Source organism: Natator depressus, chromosome 2 (assembly GCF_965152275.1).
Source record: "Natator depressus isolate rNatDep1 chromosome 2, rNatDep2.hap1, whole genome shotgun sequence".
NCBI lineage: Eukaryota > Metazoa > Chordata > Testudines > Cheloniidae > Natator > Natator depressus.
Window position 1 is genome coordinate 119290611 of NC_134235.1, and position 18249 is coordinate 119308859.

Consider the following 18249-nt stretch of genomic DNA (forward strand, 5'->3'; position numbering starts at 1 on the left):
TCTTAATGCACTGAGTAATGTACAGCAGAAAGTATCACAGACAAGGCTACATCACTCTTTATTTGAGCCAACAGAGTCACTATGCATCCTACAATAGTAAGTAGTCAGCTCTACAACGACCAATCACGCTGCTAACAGGGAACCTGTGCAAACATTAAAAATCCACCTTTAATTCACATTTACAGGGTTTTGAATCACAACCCTAATACTGTAAACATATTGCTTCCTCTTTTCTATCTGATTATAATTTGCTCTATGAGAGTTTCTGTAGGGGTCAGGGTAGGAGAGAGACCAAAAGAAGTGTTTACTTCTCAAAGAAGCAATATCACTATATCAATTTCTAGTTAGGAGACTGCCTCACTGACCTAATTAACCTTCAAATATTAAAACTATATGAAGTTATCATTAAATTTCAAGTTGAAGACTATCTGTGGTCCACATAAAAATCCAAGTCATAATTCGTAAGAGGTTTCAATTTTTCTACTTCATTTATCTTAAAGCAAAAATGATGTGCTGAACTGAGTATCAAGAAGCTGTTTAAACAACTTAAGTACAACACAAACGTGTAGTTTTTCCTCACTAAAATAAGGAAACAGGATTGGTATTGTTTTGATTAACTGAAGTTGTAGAGATTAGAATTACTAATTTTGTTCTAGTTTGCTGCCTATTTTCTAATGCATTTTCAACAATTCTCCTTTGACTAGAACACCCATTAGAAAGAGAACGGGCCCCCATTTATTTTAGTTATAGGTCTGACCCAAAGGGAATGAGAGTTATGTGTGATATAAACAGATAAAACCAGTCTGCATTAAGATTACATAATATAAAAGCATCAATTACATTTGAGATTTTATGCAAATTAGCATCTACCACTTTAGGGCCAGATCCTGAAAAGAGCTGGAGATATCTACTAAGCACCTCGTGGGATCCATCCAATTATTTTAAAATAAAGTTGACAACCATTTGAATGCTTACAGAAGAGAGGAGTGGGTTAAAGGAGCTAAATTAATTCAATTCAATGTAATCCTGGAAACAGAAGGGACGGGGAGGGAAGGCATGACCCCCCCCATTCCCTACCATCATGCACAGAGGGCCTAATACAGCTACAGGTGACCTACGAGAAGAAGTCATCTTTACCTCTTAAAATCCTTGTTTGAGGACTGAACCTACCCTACTGGTCCACCAGACACGTGGTGCACATGCAGAGGGAGGAGAAAAATATCTAACTCCTCAATAACATGAGCTGTGCATGAATGGACTGGGGAAAGCAGGATGCCTCGGTTTATAGGCAAAGCATTATCTGACTCAAACTTTGCGCTGTAACAGAACAGATCTCTCAGATCTTTGATGAAATACAAATTATTATCCTGCAACAACTCTATTCCATTCCACTCTTACTCAGTGGAAAAAGGTTTTTTTTATGCTCAAGGAACCTTGTTTTTAAAATACTTGTGTTATAGGAAAGAAATCTGTTATTGGTGTCTGGTGTGTAAAAGACATTCCCAAAATAAACACATTTAAAAAGACATTTTGACCCTACAACTCTAGGAAGGGCAGCTAAGTAAATGAGAATTTTGGAAAACTGTAGTGGGAAGGTGGCTGTGAGGGTAGGGATTGTTTGTGTGTGCATTTGGTTTTTGTTTTGTTTTGAGAACTATGGACAGGGATGGCATGGTATTTACCAGAGGTATTTTTTACCAAGTAAAATCATGGTTTTTACTGCCCCAGGAAAAATGAAGTTAGCAGTTTAAAGCATCTTCTATTTTAAAAACTGTTATTAATGCACGCCCTATTACACTTAGTTTTAGTTACATATCCAAAATGCAGTTACATAAGGCAGTAGATTCATAGATTTAGGGTTACACTAGTAAAAAGTAGAACTGGAGTGGGCATAATACTAATCTGTAATACTGAGCCTTGGGATGTCTGGATACATTTTGGTTTGATATTTTCCTCAGGGAAGTTATACATGTCATGACTCATTTCAGTTCCCAGTATTACTGAAACAAAAAACAAAACATCTGATTATATGAAAACAACAATAATTCAGGAGTTGTAGGCTTAAAGCACTCCACAATCAGAAGTATGCAGAATTGCAGACTACCAGCCCAGGGCCACTGGGTCATGCAACATTCTGTACCAAAAGACCAACTTTGAGATAGTGGATAGACCAGAGCTCCCCAAACCGTGGGGCATGCCCCCATGGGGATGGGGGAAGTGGGGTGGAGGAGGGAGCACCACCTAGCTCCACTCCCTGCCTCACCCCGCAGCCTTGGCCCCCTTATCCCTGTCCCTCCTCCCAGAGGTGCAGCCCCGCTGCCAGCCCCAGCTCAGGGGCAGAGGTAAAAAGTTAAAATGTTTGGGGACCACTGGGATAGATGGAGCCTGTTTCTCAGTTTTGAATGGATGTACCTGAAGTTTGAAAAGATTTGTTATGTGCTGGCTGAATTTGCTGGACACCAATGCAATTATTTTTTTCCCAGTTTCCGAGTGTAAACTGGGTTTAAGCTGGTATTTCCCAGCACCATGTCCTAAACTAGTTCCCCAGAAAATTGTCAACCCTGACCATAGATCTGATCCAAAGGCCACGGAAGTCAATCAAAATACTCCCACTGACTTTAGGCTATTAGTCATTCAGTGTCTCACCAAGGGAATACAAGTTACAGGACCAAATTTACCTTTGACAACTCCTCGATGGAGTTACACACACTTGAGCCAGAGGTCAACTTCAGGCATAAATTCACACATTTTGTCCGTCTAGAAAGACAAGTGTATACATATACACCATACTATTTTCACTCTAGTTTTTACCCTAAAAACCAAGCCTAAATGCAATTAAAAAGAATTCTACTTTTGAATATTTGTTTGAAAGTTTTACTGACTGCGTAAAAAATTGTCAATTGTCACACTAAGAAATGCTTGGTCTCATTTGGGAATGAATATTTTCAGCAATCAAGCCATGGCCACAAAAGCCAGTTAGGAGAAATTCTAGTTTCCTGGCAATAGAAAACCTACAGGATAGGCGTGCTGCGTTGTCAAATTCAACAATTCCCCACCCCAGGTAATTTTTATTTAAAGACTAAAACAGATGTTGATTTTAGAGACAGATTTGTTTATTTTTAAATGCAAATTGAATAATATATTAAATAGCAATATTTTGAAAAACTGAGGGAGAGTAAGACAGTTTGCTTCATTCACATTCTTTCAGCATTTATATCATCGGCAGCCATGCCACTTTCAGTTGTGAAGACAACATCTAAGATGAACAGGGCCAGGTCTAGTTATCACTTGAATGGGATATTTTCAAATAAAATCCAGGTTGTGGCAAAAGTGGCACTGACAATTCAGTGGCTTTGAGTCAATGACCATGCATGGCTTTTTTGAGGAAGGGGCACAGGGTGCCATTACAGGTACTATCTTACAGCTAAGACTCAACAGGGGATCACAGCTATTGTTATTTTTCAAAATAGGTGTGTTAGCATGGGTACTACAGAAAATGACAGTTTGGGTAGTAGTCTGCCTACCTAAATTCCCCCTGGAATATCAGACGGACACAATATTGTTATTCATTTCCAGCCCACAAATGTTGCTTTGTGCAGTTAAGACAGATGTCACATTCCAGCAGCAATTGATGCTGTTCCTCGTATGCATGTATAACATGCTTTGTGGTAAAATATATTTAACTAACATTATGCCACACAATAAAAACTGAAACTGTGGTTTAGATAGCATAACACCTTCAACTTGAATGGTTAACTACAGTTGTCCATGTTGGTTTGGTTCTAGCCACACTGGTGGGGGGCAGCGGGGGGGGGAGGGGGGGATTCGGGAACTCATTAGGTTTTTACATGGATTTATTTTTGGAGGGCGAGTCCCATGTTACACAATGTATTTGAAGCCCAAGAGCACAAAGCACTATAAAATATTTCAAACTGAACAAGCAAATGACAGACCACCTCCCATAAGATGTTAATACTGCAGCAACCATTAGAATAAACTGATTGCCCCCAAAGTTTCTGAAGGCCAAAAACTTTGTAAAGAGTTCAAATACATTCATTGGAGGGTTTTTTTAAAATGAAATATATTAATAGTCAGTTGGGTCATGGAAGTGGGTCACGTTTCTCTCATACAATTAGGAGCACAGTTTCAGCTTCCTGGTTGTTGTTTTCTTTTAAAATGGCTGCCAAATAAGCTATCCAAAAATCACTCTTTAAAAGATGTGCGCATGGAGGAGGGTTCCACCAGTCTAGTCTGCTCAAAGGGCTGATTCAATTCCCACAGGACCGAAGTGCCAAAATCTGTTCCAATTTGAACCAAAGAAGTTTTTGCCATGGACTCCAATGGCACAGAGCATCCAGCTCCCAATTCAACACCAGAGAAGTTCTGCAAGAATTGTTTAGATACAGGTGCACAATGTGCATTTTTGGCCCAGAAATTGTGGTTTTTTTAAATTAAAAACACCAAAGAATAAATGAGCCAGACAACCAATAAAAACCTCAATCTACAAAAGTATAATGGACTATAAAGCAAAAACTTCTCTCCATTGATTTTCACTGTCCAAAACAAGAAAAAGGACAGAAACAGTCAAGCACAGGCACTAGTACCTGGATTTTTAAAATTCTCACTTAAGAAATAAATAAAAAAAAAAATCTTGTCAATATTTTTAAACAGCCAGGCTTCCCTGAAACAAACGAACAGACCAGCTACCATCCCGATGAGTCGAAAGAATAGTAAATATGGCAGGCGACCAGCTTGGCTTAATGGTGAAATCCTAGCGGATCTTAAACATAAAAAAGAAGCTCACAAGAAGTGGAAGGTTGGACATATGACCAGGGAAGAGTATAAAAATATTGCTCGGGCATGTAGGAATGAAATCAGGAGGGCCAAATCGCACCTGGAGCTGCAGCTAGCAAGAGATGTCAAGAGTAACAAGAAGGCTTTCTTCAGGTATGTTGGCAACAAGAAGAAAGCCAAGGAAAGTGTGGGCCCCTTACTGAATGAGGGAGGCAACCTAGTGACAGAGGATGTGGAAAAAGCTAATGTGCTCAGTGCTTTTTTTGCCTCTGTCTTCACTAACAAGGACAGCTCCCAGACTGCTGCGCTGGGCATCGAAACATGGGGAGTAGATGGCCAGCCCTCCGTGGAGAAAGAGGTGGTTAGGGACTATTTAGAAAAGCTGGACGTGCACAAGTCCATGGGGCCGGACGAGTTGCATCCGAGAGTGCTAAAGGAATTGGCGGATGTGATTGCAGAGCCATTGGCCATTATCTTTGAAAACTCGTGGCAAACGGGGGAAGTCCCAGATGACTGGAAAAAGGCTAATGTAGTGCCAATCTTTAAATAAGGGAAGAAGGAGGATCCTGGGAACTACAGGCCAGTCAGCCTCACCTCTGTCCCCGGAAAAATCATGGAGCAGGTCCTCAAAGAATCAATCCTGAAGCACTTACACGAGAGGAAAGTGATCAGGAACAGTCAGCATGGATTCACCAAGGGAAGGTCATGCCTGACTAATCTAATCGCCTTCTATGATGACATTACTGATTCTGTGGATGAAGGGAAAGCAGTGGATGTATTGTTTCTTGACTTTAGCAAAGCTTTTGACACGGTCTCCCACAGTATTCTTGTCAGCAAGTTAAAGAAGTATGGGCTGGATGAATGTACTATAAGGTGGGTAGAAAGTTGGCTAGATTGTCGGGCTCAACGGGTAGTGATCAATGGCTCCATGTCTAGTTGGCAGCCGGTGTCAAGTGGAGTGCCCCAGGGGTCGGTCCTGGGGCCGGTTTTGTTCAATATCTTCATAAATGATCTGGAGGATGGTGTGGATTGCACTCTCAGCAAATTTGCGGATGATACTAAACTAGGAAGAGTGGTAGATACGTTGGAGGGCAGAGATAGGATACAGAGGGACCCAGACAAATTGGAGGATTGGGCCAAAAGAAACCTGATGAGGTTCAATAAGGATAAGTGCAGGACCCTGCACTTAGGATGGAAGAACCCAATGCACAGCTACAGACTAGGGACCGAATGGCTAGGCAGCAGTTCTGCGGAAAAGGACCTAGGGATTACAGTGGACAAGAAGCTGGATATGAGTCAGCAGTGTGCCCTTGTTGCCAAGAAGGCCAATAGCATTTTGGGATGTATAAGTAGGGGCATAGTGAGCAGATCGAGGGACGTGATCGTTCCCCTCTATTCGACATTGGTGAGGCCTCATCTGGAGTACTGTGTCCAGTTTTGGGCCCCACACTACAAGAAGGATGTGGATAAATTGGAGAGAGTCCAGCGAAGGGCAACAAAAATGATTAGGGGTCTGGAACACATGACTTATGAGGAGAGGCTGAGGGAACTGGGATTGTTTAGTCTGCAGAAGAGAAGAATGAGGGGGGATTTGATAGCTGCTTTCAACTACCTGAGAGGTGGTTCCAAAGAGGATGGTTCTAGACTATTCTCAGTGGTAGAAGATGACAGGACAAGGAGTAATGGTCTCAAGTTGCAGTGGGGGAGGTTTAGGTTGGATATTAGGAGAAACTTTTTCACTAGGAGGGTGGTGAAACACTGGAATGCGTTACCTAGGGAGGTGGTAGAATCTCCTTCCTTAGAAGTTTTTAAGGTCAGGCTTGACAAAGCCCTGGCTGGGATGATTTAATTGGGGATTGGTCCTGCTTTGAGCAGGGAGGTGGACTAGATAACCTCCTGAGGTCCCTTCCAACCCTGATATTCTATGATTCTATGAATCAATTTCTTCAAATTGTCTGTCCTTTAAAATCAAAGGGAAGTGTAAAAATGAGAACTTGATTTGAAGGTAATCAGAGGTGAAACTATACTTCAAAATTAAACAATTCAATACAAATGGGAAGTTTTCTTTTGGATTTCCAACATTTACAAGAATTTGTTAGGATAAAGTGGAAAACAGTGAAAAAGTGCACTTTGTCTACATTTTCCAGAAATAAGTAATTTTAAGACAACTCCACAGAAGCATTCACTACAGCCGTATTATATAATTATGTCTTTAAAAAAGGAAACTTCCTTTACATTGTCTCATTAGACCAATAAAGCAGTAAATACTTCAGTCAATAAAAGCCAGTTGCTAATATTGTTTTGTGTAAAGGACTTTCATTTCCTTTTGCCCCATTGCTATTGCCTTTATGAGGCTGTGTTCTCCTATGACAGATTGCATGGGCCTTCTAATATTTTAATGGAACAGAGGGTTTTTAAGTATATCATTGTTACCATCATCAAGAGGGATTTTATGCACAGAACTCCAAAAGTGAGAGCTTTTGGGGATCTGGAGAAGGGTGAGTCAGAATATCAGATATTTAAAATGTAAGAATGCTTGAAGAAACATGGAGAAAAAAATACCATGTTCTATACTGCATCAGCAGTGAAATTCAGCACTTAAACATTCTAATTTAAGTACTAAATATTTACAGAATATAGCAGTATTTAAAATTTACTTAATATTGGGATATTTATATTTGAACTTCTTCATATGCACTTATAAATAACGTAAACTAGACAAGTATGCATCAGAATTTGTGAGCTGTAAACACTATGGAACTCGCAGCTGTTGCAGATCAACTCAAGCTACAACAGCATTCCAATGTTATCAGTGAGGCTCCTCCTCCAGTGTTTGAAAGGCCTGCATGTTCCCCAGCCCCCAGCTTCACACCACCAACCGAACTGCTGCAAACTAACAGTGATTCAATCCTTTTAACTTGCTGACAAGGAAACAAATGCAACTTCAGAGGTGGACATTTAGTCACCTTAGCATACCGAGGTTAAATGTTTCAGATTCAAACAAGATTAATGGGGTCTGGTATCACTGAGTTGTGAAGACTTACCAATGTTTTCTTCCCTTACTGCATGATACAGAAATATGTCCCTTACTCACCAGGGTAAAATGCCTGCAAACTGCACAGAGACTATTTTAAAACACCAGAATGGAGGCTCAAACTAAATGTATATCCCAAATACATAAACGAAGCAAGAGAACCAAAAAAATGCCACCACCGGTAAAAAGAGTAGAAGAGGCAGTTAGACACAAAAAGGCACCCTTTAAAAATGGAAAGTCAAATCCTAGTGACGGAGACAGAAAGGGGCATACATTTTTATTTGACTTGCCACAATTTAAGAAGGCCGACCAAGAACAAATCTGGAGAGCAATTAGCTAAGGACATAAAAACTACGGGTGGGGGAGGAGAAAAAAAAAAGTATGTACATCAGAAGCAGGAAGCCAATCAATCAGTGGGGCTAATCGATGATCAAGGTGCTAAAGAAGCGCCGAAGGAAGATACGGCTGTTGCAGAGAAGCTAAACGAATTCTTTGAATCAGTCTTCACTGCAGAGGACATAGAGGAAATCCCCACAGCACAGTCATTCTTGTTAGGTGACAGATCTGAGTAACTGTCCCAGATTGAGGTGTCAATAGAGGGGGTTTTGGAAGAAACTCAAATTAAACAATAAGAAGTCACCAGGACCAGATGGTATTGACCCAAGAATTCTGAAGGAATTCAAATATGAAATTGCGAGCTACTAACTGCGGTATGTAACTTATCACTTAAATTGTACAAGGTGATTGGAGGGTGACTAATGTAGCACCAATTTAAAAAAAAAAAAGCTCCAAAAAGGTGATCCTGGCAATTATAGGCCAGTAAGCCCAATATCAATACCAGGCAAAATAGCTGAAACTACATAAACAACAAAATCAGACCCAGATCAAGACAATACTGAGAAGAGTCAATACAGCTTTTGTAAATGGACATCATGCCTTGCCCATCTATCAGAATTCTTTGAAGGAATCAACAACCATATGGACAAGGGTGATCAGTCAACAGTGTATTTGGACTTGCAAAAAACCCTTGATAAGGTCCCACATAGAGCAACAAGGGTGATGTCGTGGTGGGAGTCTGCTATAGACCACCGGACCAGGGGGATGAGGTGGACGAGGCTTTCTTCCGGCAACTCGCAGAAGTTACTAGATCGCAGGCCCTGGTTCTCATGGGAGACTTCAATCATCCTGATATCTGCTGGGGGAGCAATACAGCGGTGCACAGACAATCCAGGAAGTTTTTGGAAAGTGTAGGGGACAATTTCCTGGTGCAAGTGCTGGAGGAACCAACTAGGGGCAGAGCTCTTCTTGACCTGCTGCTCACAAACCGGGAAAAATTAGTAGGGGAAGCTAAAGTGGATGGGAACCTGGGAGGCAGTGACCATGAGACGGTTGAGTTCAGGATCCTGACACAGGGAAGAAAGGAGAGCAGCAGAATACGGACCCTGGACTTCAGAAAAGCAGACTGACTCCTGCAGTGAACTGATGGGCAGGATCCCCTGGGAGAACAACATGAGGGGGAAAGGAGTCCAGAAGAGCTGGCTGTATTTTAAAGAATCCTTATTGAGGTTACAGGGACAAACCATCCCGATGTGTAGACAGAATAGTAAATATGGCAAGTGACCAGCTTGGCTTAACAGTGAAATCCTTGCTGATCTTAAACACAAAAAAGAAGCTTACAAGAAGTTGAAGATTGGACAAATGACCAGGGATGAGTATAAAAATATTGCTCAGGCATGCAAGAGTGAAATCAGGAAGGCCAAATCACACCTGGAGTTGCAGCTAGCAAGAGATGTTAAGAGTAACAAGAAGGGTTTCTTCAGGTATGTTAGCAACAAAAAGGAAGTCAAGGAAAGTGTGGGCCCCTTACTGAATGAGGGAAGCAACCTAGTGACAGAATGTGGAAAAAGCTAATATACTCAATGCTTTTTTTGCCTCTGTCTTCACGAACAAGGTCAGCTCCCAGACTACTGCACTGGGCAGCACAGCATGGGGAGGAGGCGACCAGCCCTCTGTGGAGAAAGAGGTGGTCCGGGACTATTTAGAAAAGCTGGACGAGCACAAGTCCATGGGGCCAGATGCTCTGCATCTGAGAGTGCTAAAGGAGTTGGTGGATGTGATTGCAGAGTCATTGGCCATTATCTTTGAAAACTCATGGCGATCGGGGGAAGTCCCGGACGACTGGAAAAAGGCTAACGTAGTGCCCATCTTTAAAAAAGGGAAGAAGGAGGATCCTGGGAACAACAGGCCAGTCAGCCTCACCTCAGTCCCTGGAAAAATCATGGAGCAGGTCCTCAAGGAATCAATTCTGAAGCACTTAGAGGAGAGGAAAGTGATCAGGAACAGTCAGCACGGATTCACCAAGGGCAAGTCATGCCTGACTAATCTAATTGCCTTCTATGACGAGATAACTGGCTCTGTGGATGAGGGGAAAGCAGTGGACATGTTGTTCCTTGACTTTAGCAGAGCTTTTGACACGGTCTCCCACAGTATTCTTGTCAGCAAGTTAAAGAAGTATGGGCTGGATGGATGCACTACAAGGTGGGTAGAAAGTTGGCTAGATTGTCGGGCTCAGCGGGTAGTGATCAATGGCTCCATGTCTAGTTAGCAGCCGGTATCAAGTGGAGTGCCCCAAGGGTCGGTCCTCGGGCCGGTTTTGTTCAATATCTTCATAAATGATCTGGAGGATGGTGTGGATTGCATCCTCAGCAAGTTTGCTGATGACACTAAACTGGGAGGAGAGGTAGATACGCTGGAGGGTAGGGATAGGATACAGATGGACTTAGACAAATTAGAGGATTGGGCCAAAAGAAATCTGATGAGGTTCAACAAGGACAAGCGCAGAGTCCTGCACTTAGGACGGAAGAATCCCATGCACTGCTACAGAGTAGGGACCGAATGGATCGGCAGCAGTTCTGCAGAAAAGGACCTAAGGGTTACAGTGGACGAAAAGCTGGATATGAGTCAACAGTGTGCCCTTGTTGCCAAGAAGGCCAGTGGCATTTTGGGATGTATAGGTAGGGGCATTGCCAGCAGATCGAGGGACGTGATCGTTCCCCTCTATTCGACATTGGTGAGGTCTCATCTGGAGTACTGTGTCCAGTTTTGGGCCCCACGCTATAAGAAGGATGTGGAAAAATTGGAAAGCGTCCAGCGGAGGGCAACAAAAATGATTAGGGGACGGGAACACATGACTTATGAGGAGAGGCTGAGAGAACTGGGATTGTTTAGTCTGCGGAAGAGAAGAATGAGGGGGGATTTGATAGCTGCTTTCAAACTACCTGAAAGGGAGTTCCAAAGAGGATGGATCTAGACTGTTCTCAGTGGTAGCTGATGACAGAACAAGGAGTAATGGTCTCAAGTTGCAGTGGGGGAGGTTTAGGTTGGATATTAGGAGAAACTTTTTCACTAGGAGGGTGGTGAAACACTGGAATGTGTTACCTAGGGAGGTGGTGGAATCTCCTTCCTTAGATATTTTTAAGGTCAGGCTTGACAAAGCCCTGGCTGGGATGATTTAGGTGGGGATTGGTCCTGCTTTGAGCAGGAGGCTGGACTAGATGACCTCCTGAGGTCCCTTCCAACCCTGATATTCTATGATTCTAAGGCTCTTGGGCAAAGTAAGTAGTCATGGGATAAGACGAAAGGTCTTCTCATGGATCAGTAACTAGTTAAGACAGGGGGAAAAAAAAAAAAAAAAAGAGTAGAAATAAGTGTGCAGCATTCACAGTGGGCAGAGGTAAACAGCAGGATCCTAGGCCCTCCACAGATCTCTGCTGGAGCCTGTTCTGTTCCACATATTCATAAAGGACCTGGAAAACGGATAAACAGTGAGGTGACAAAATTTGCAAGTGATACAAAATTACTCAAGATAGTTAAGTCGAAAGCTGGCTGTGAAGAGTTAAAAAGGATCTCACAAAACAGGGTGACTTGAGCAAGAAAATGGCAGATGAAATTCAGTGTTGATAAGTGCAAAGTAATGCACATCTAAAAACATAATCCCAATTATACATACAATAATGACGGGGTCTAAATCAGCTTTTACCTCCCAAGGAAGATCTTGGAGTCGTCATGGAAAGTTCTCTGAAAACATCACCCAATATGCTGTGGCAGCCCCACCCAAAAAAAACAAACTGTGTGTTAGGAACCCAAGAAAGTAATAGATAATAAGACAGAAAATATCATAATGTCTCTACATAAATCCATGGTACACCCACACCCTGAATACTGTGGGCTGTTCTGGCCACCCCACCTCAATAAAAAGAGATGCATTAAAATTGGAAAAAGGTACAGAGAAACAAAAAAAAAGAGATTATAGGTATGGAACAACTTCAGTATGAGGAGAGATGAAAAAGACGGACTGCTCATTTTAGAAAAGAGGCAACTAAGGGAAGGATATGATAGAAGTCTATAAATCATGAATGGTGTGGAGAAAGTGTTATTTACCCTTTCACAGAAAACAAGAATGGGGGATCACTCAATGAAATTAATAGGCAGCAGGTTTAAGGCAAACAAAAGGAAGAACTTCTTCACACAATGCACAGTCAACCTGTGGAACTCGTTGCAAGGGCATGTTGTGAAGACCAAAAGCGTAACTGGGCTCATAAAAGAATCAGATGAATTCATGGAGCAAAGGTCCATCAATGGCTATTAGCCAAGTTAGTCAGGGACACAACCCCATGTTCTAGATGTCCCTAAACCTCCAACTGTCAGATGCATCTGGCACAGGCCACTGTCAGAGATCTGGATGCTGAGCTAAATGGATCATTGGTCTGATGCACTACTGACATTCCTATATAAAAGTGATCAGGGCACATACAATTTACATCAAACTAGAAACAGGAAGGAAAAATCAAAGTAAAGGAAATATATAGGAAGTTTCAGGCTAAAAACGGTTTTCTTTAAAGTGCTTGGTCGTACAGTTATGCTTAAGTTAACACACCAAAGAGCTCACCTTCTCAATGATGTCTTTGGGAAAAATAAAATAATGGAGTTGAAAACAAAAACGATGATGCAAAGACAGAGAGAAACCTTAATAGTACAGGTCTAGTTTTATGCTTATGCGCCATGTTTGGTGAACTCAATTTAAGGCCACTAGTAGTCCTTGAAGAGAAAAGGTGCCAATATTAAGTTATTCATTCTCTCTTTACCACAAAGTGGTACAACTTCAGAATCATGACTTCCACACTACACCTAAAATATACATAAAATTCCACACGTGCCACACTCTAGAAAGCCCATTTGTCACATAACATTAAGTGTCTAAAACCTGTTCCTGCCCACATAGTAACATTAAAATTTCCAGCTTCAATAACTGACTATTTTTAATCCAATTAGATCATTCCAGTTGACTAATGTCTTAATCGTCCCCAGATTGAGACAAGAATGGAAGACTGACATATTTTACATCAAAAAAAAGTTTGATATAAAGCTGAACATATTTTTCTCAACACTGCTTTCTGAAAGGTCATATGGGCAAGAAGCATTTCTCAAATAAGATCTGACAACCATGTTTGAAATGAAAGTTCTTTGTTATAACTGGCATTTCTCAATATTCTGCCTATAGGCAATCTTACTGAAAAGCGGTATTTGATGACACCAGCAGCATGGAAGCCTCATGACTCACACCGAGTTTCAGGGTCAAAAGTAATGCCACATTTCAGCAAGTGCCAAAAAGAAGCCCCAACTGCTAGTCGCAAAATACAAGTTTTCAGAAATCATTTCAGAGAACACATTGTTTACAGTGCGCAGATTCAGAATTCAGCATGAATAAGTTAAGGAAACCCTTTTAAGCTTTCTTTTGACCTAAAAACTCAAAGTGATTAGCCCTACAATGATCTGTTCATTTTAAAATTATTCGTACTAGCAGCACATTTTTGCCTGCATTGAAAATTTAAGAAGTCAAGTCCACCTGGAGAACGTTTCACAAGATTTTGTTTTGGTAAACAGAGCAGTAAGGGACAGTATACTTGGTGTTCAAAAAGCATGTTGGATCAAAGCCACTCGTACGGTTTAAGCAATAATTTAGGAACTCCGATCTAATCGGTCTCACAGCTACAATATCATGAGTATAATTGCACTATGGATTATTACTGAGTTCCATAATCCAGTAAAATAATACCTCATCAGAAAGCTATGTAACCACATCCTTTAAAATTAAGATTTAATATTTTGGACTTTGAGGAAAGTCTGTTAAAAATAGATTCCCACCGAGCACGACTTTACTGTGCATGACTAGTCACTTAAGGCCTGATTCTGCTCACAGTGAAGTCAATGAGAATAGGATCAGGCCCTTAAGGCCCAAAAGATGGGTTTCACTTCAACAACAGAGTTATACTGTAACTTTAAATGTTACAGAGCTTAAGACGAGAGTTAAACACCTCCATGATCTTAAAAATAAGGGAGGAGCAGGGAGATGGAGAAATACTGGAAATGTGCAAGCCACATCTTGAAGTGAGCTAAGTAAACATGCTTCCTCCTAATTACATGTAGAATATAGAACTTTACCATAAAAATGTCAAGCGACAAGTTTCTGCATTTTGTTTGCTTGGGTTTTTTTTTTAAAAGCTGCCATTCCACACAGAGAAACGTACTTAAAATATAAGATGCTGGTAGAGTGCTACATATGAGTGTTGCAACATCTTCCTCCACTTAAAGTCTTAAACATTTTTATTAAAGGGAGAAAACTTATTAAATTTTTCTTCAATTTTTTCCAGTTTCATTTTGCAAGGGGAGGGGGGAGACGTTTTTTGTTTTTTTGTTTTTTTTAAAGATAACAGGTTCTGTCATGTTCTAAAGTTAGTGGGATCACTCTAAGATCTGGACGCTAATATCAATACCTTACTGGACATTACACTTGTAAGTTTCAGATTAGTAACCATGCCCTTTATTACTCATGTTCAACTTGCATAGGCATGCTTCTGGTAGCACAATTTTAGTATATCAGGGAAGCAAAGAAAAAAAGTGACCAGGGAAAGAGTACACCAATTCCTACTGTATCTTCAGGAAATTGTGGAGATACATAGCAACCAACACCTCCATCCACTGGCGCACCACCCAAGAGAACGATGGTCAGGGAGAACAAGGGGTACACTGTTTTAGAGCAGCCCTCAGAACCCTCCACCATCAGGGTCTTTATGAGTCACCATTTGTAACCACACTGCTTATCACAGCCAGAAATGTCCGATGTCAGGAGCATCTGCTCCTTCCACCCCCTTAGGTGAAACCCTCCACTAGAATATAGGAGACCAGACTAGCATAGGGAATAATTCAACACTTCCCTATGTCAATTTTTGTTAATTCTGTCCTGTGCATTTATTTTATGTATTGTTGTAGCTGTGTTGGTCCCAGGATATTAGAGATGCAAGGCTGGTGAGGTAATCTCTCTTAATGGCTCAGAAGAGCTGTGTGTAAGCCTGAAAGCTTGTGTCTCTCACCAACAGAAGTTGGTCCAACAAAAGATATTACCTCACCCATCTCGTTTCTCTGTGCATTTATTGTCTGTTCACCACTATTGCTTACTGTTACACCTGTTTGCCTGAGAAATAGGGTATTAAAGAGAGAGAGAATTTAATTAAGTAGCCAAAACTGCTACATGAAGTTGGTATGATTAAATGTTGTCCATTATTTTTAATCACTAGTTTTGGATAGCATAGATTACCAATTAATGTGGCCATTCTATTACAGACACCTTATTATAGGGGTTTTATAATTTGGTTATTAAAACAAGTCATCCTGAGAAATATGAATCTAAAACTGAATGAAAGGTTCTTGTTTAAAAGTGCTTGAGAATGGCATGCTAAGCAATATTTGAGATTGTGTAACTCAAATTTAAATTTGCTTTAATCCACTACATACTCCATCATATGAACTTATCCTGCTAAGTTGTGTTTTAAAGCCAGGAAATTCCATTTTTACAAGCTGTTAAGTTTTCCATCAAGTGGATAAAATCAAAGATTATTCCATGCCTAAATAATTATTTACAGGTTCAGAACTTTGGCATTGTATGGATCTTTTTAAATTAAAATAGTCATGCATTAAAATATGTAAGTGAGTGTAAGCAAGACTGTAAAAGCCTCATGTTTTTTAACTTTATTTTATTTAAATAATGTGCAGTTTTTTGAAGCATACAGAAGTGCAAACAGAGTTGCTACCCCATTTGGGACCAGATTTGTGTATTCCCACTTAACTGTGGGAATCGAAATAATGAGTTTAGAAAAAAGAAGTATTCCTTTCAGCAACACCTGCTTAATTCCACACTTACTGCATAGTGAAGACATTAAGCGTACAACCACCTGAAACAGTTTTAAATTTCTTTCTGATCCCAAGGTATCCATCCCACCCCAACCAATTCCTGCACTGAGCAATATTCTAGTTGCAGTGAAGATACTGCTACAGTGCATGCTAGAAACCTAAGGGAAGCATCAGAATGGAGAGAGGTAAATAGTGGTGTCCCCCAGGGGTCTGTTCTGGGACCAGTCCTATTCAACATATTCATAAATGATCTGGAAAAAGGGGTAAACAGTGAGGTGGCAAAATTTGCAAATGATAACTATCTTTAGTAATTTTGTAAGACCCAGGCAGACCGCAAAGAGCTACAAAAGGATCTCTCAAAACGGGGTGACTGGGAAACAAAATGGCAGATGAAATTCAATGTTGATAAATGCAAAGTAATGCACATTGGAAAGCATAATCCCAACTATACTTATAAAATTATGGGGTCAAAATTAGCTGTTACCACTCAAGAAAGACAGGTTTCAGAGTAGCAGCCATGTTAGTCTGTATTCGCAAAAAGAAAAGGAGTACTTTGGCACCTTAGAGACTAATAAATTTGTTAGTCTCTAAGGTGACACAAGTACTCATTCACTCAAGAAAGAGATCTTGGAGTCATTGTGGATAGTTCTCTGAAAACATCCACTCAACGTGCAGCGGCAGTCAAAAAAGCAAACAGAATGCTGGGAATAATTAAGACAGGGATAGATAATAGGACAGAAAATATGTTGCCTGTATATAAATCCATGGTATGCCCACACCTTGAATACTGTGTGCAGATGTGGTCACCGCATCTCAAAAAAAGATATATTGGAATTGGAAAAGGTTGAGAAAAGGGCAACAAAAACTCTTACAGGTGTGGAAGAGCTTTCTGATGAGGAGAGATTAATAAGGCTGGGACTTTTCAGCTTGGAAAAAGATGACTAAAGGGAAAGAAGATAGAGGTCTATAAAATGACTAGTATGGAGAAAGTAAATAAGGAAGTGTTATTTACTCCTCCTCCTAACACAAAAACTAGGGGTCACCAAATGAAATTAATAGGCAGCAGGTTTAAAACAAACAAAAGGAAATATTTCTTCACACAATTCACAGTCAACCTGTGGAACTCCTTGCCAGAGGATGTTGTGAAGGCCAAGACCATAACAGGGTTTAAAAAAGAACCAGATAAATTCATGGAAGATAGCCATTGATGAACCTGTTAGCCACAATAGACAGGAATGGTGTCCCTAGCCTCTGTTTACCAAAAGCTGGAAATGAGCGACAGGGGATGGATCACTTGAGGATTACCTGTTCTCTTCATTCCCTCTGGGGCACCCGACAGTGGCCACTGTCAGAAGACAAGATACTGGGCTAGATGGACCTTTGGTCTGACCCAGTAGGGCGATTCTTATGTTCTTAAGCATCAGACCATCAGACTGAAAAGGGAGGGGGAGTTGATCTAGTGTATTACTGTTAGACTTTTTTCCAAAGTGTTCATTTTGCATTTATTGGAGTACACAAGAACGGCTGCCTAAGTAGTACACAATAGAAAGCAAGTTTCATGGTCCAGTCAAGTCCAACAGCGGCAATGCCTACATGCTGTGTCTGTCACTACATGCTGTGTCTGTCATTTTCTATTAAATGGCTAATAGTACCAACTTGTAAGATACAAGACATACACATTGAAATAAACTCACTTATTGGAGGTGACCACATATTCAGATACATGGCAGGTATTTGAATGTTCAATAGTTCTTTTCTCTCCCCTCATTTTTAAAGTACTGGCAAGGAAATTAAATGCAAACTATTTATGCAACTATATGGCTGACATTTTACATTAACTCAGTAACTCAATTGGCACCGCATGCTTTTAAGCAGATATCACAAATACAAAATAGTGCATATTTACAGTGCAAAAATTAAAACAAGTGACTTCCCAAGTTCTGCTTGGTAAGCCACACAGCAAAGTTTCATTAAAAATTTATGTGACCAAGGTTTTGATACATATATTCTTAAAGGTTACTTTGTGCATATACACTTCCAGGGTTATTGTCTTATTCTTTTAATACAAACAGGACTGTTCTGTATAAACTGCTCAAACATTAGCAGTTGCTTTTAACAAGTTTTTTTAAATGTAAATACAGCATTTAGCTTTCAGCAATATGCACTTTTATCAA

General features: G+C 40.6%; 1 protein-coding gene across 1 annotated transcript in view; it reads right to left on the reverse strand.

Moving 5' to 3' along the window:
- The window catches only part of PHLPP1 (PH domain and leucine rich repeat protein phosphatase 1), a 217992-nt gene that overhangs the window by 197208 nt on the left and 2535 nt on the right, over positions 1-18249 (reverse strand). The window lies entirely within an intron of this gene.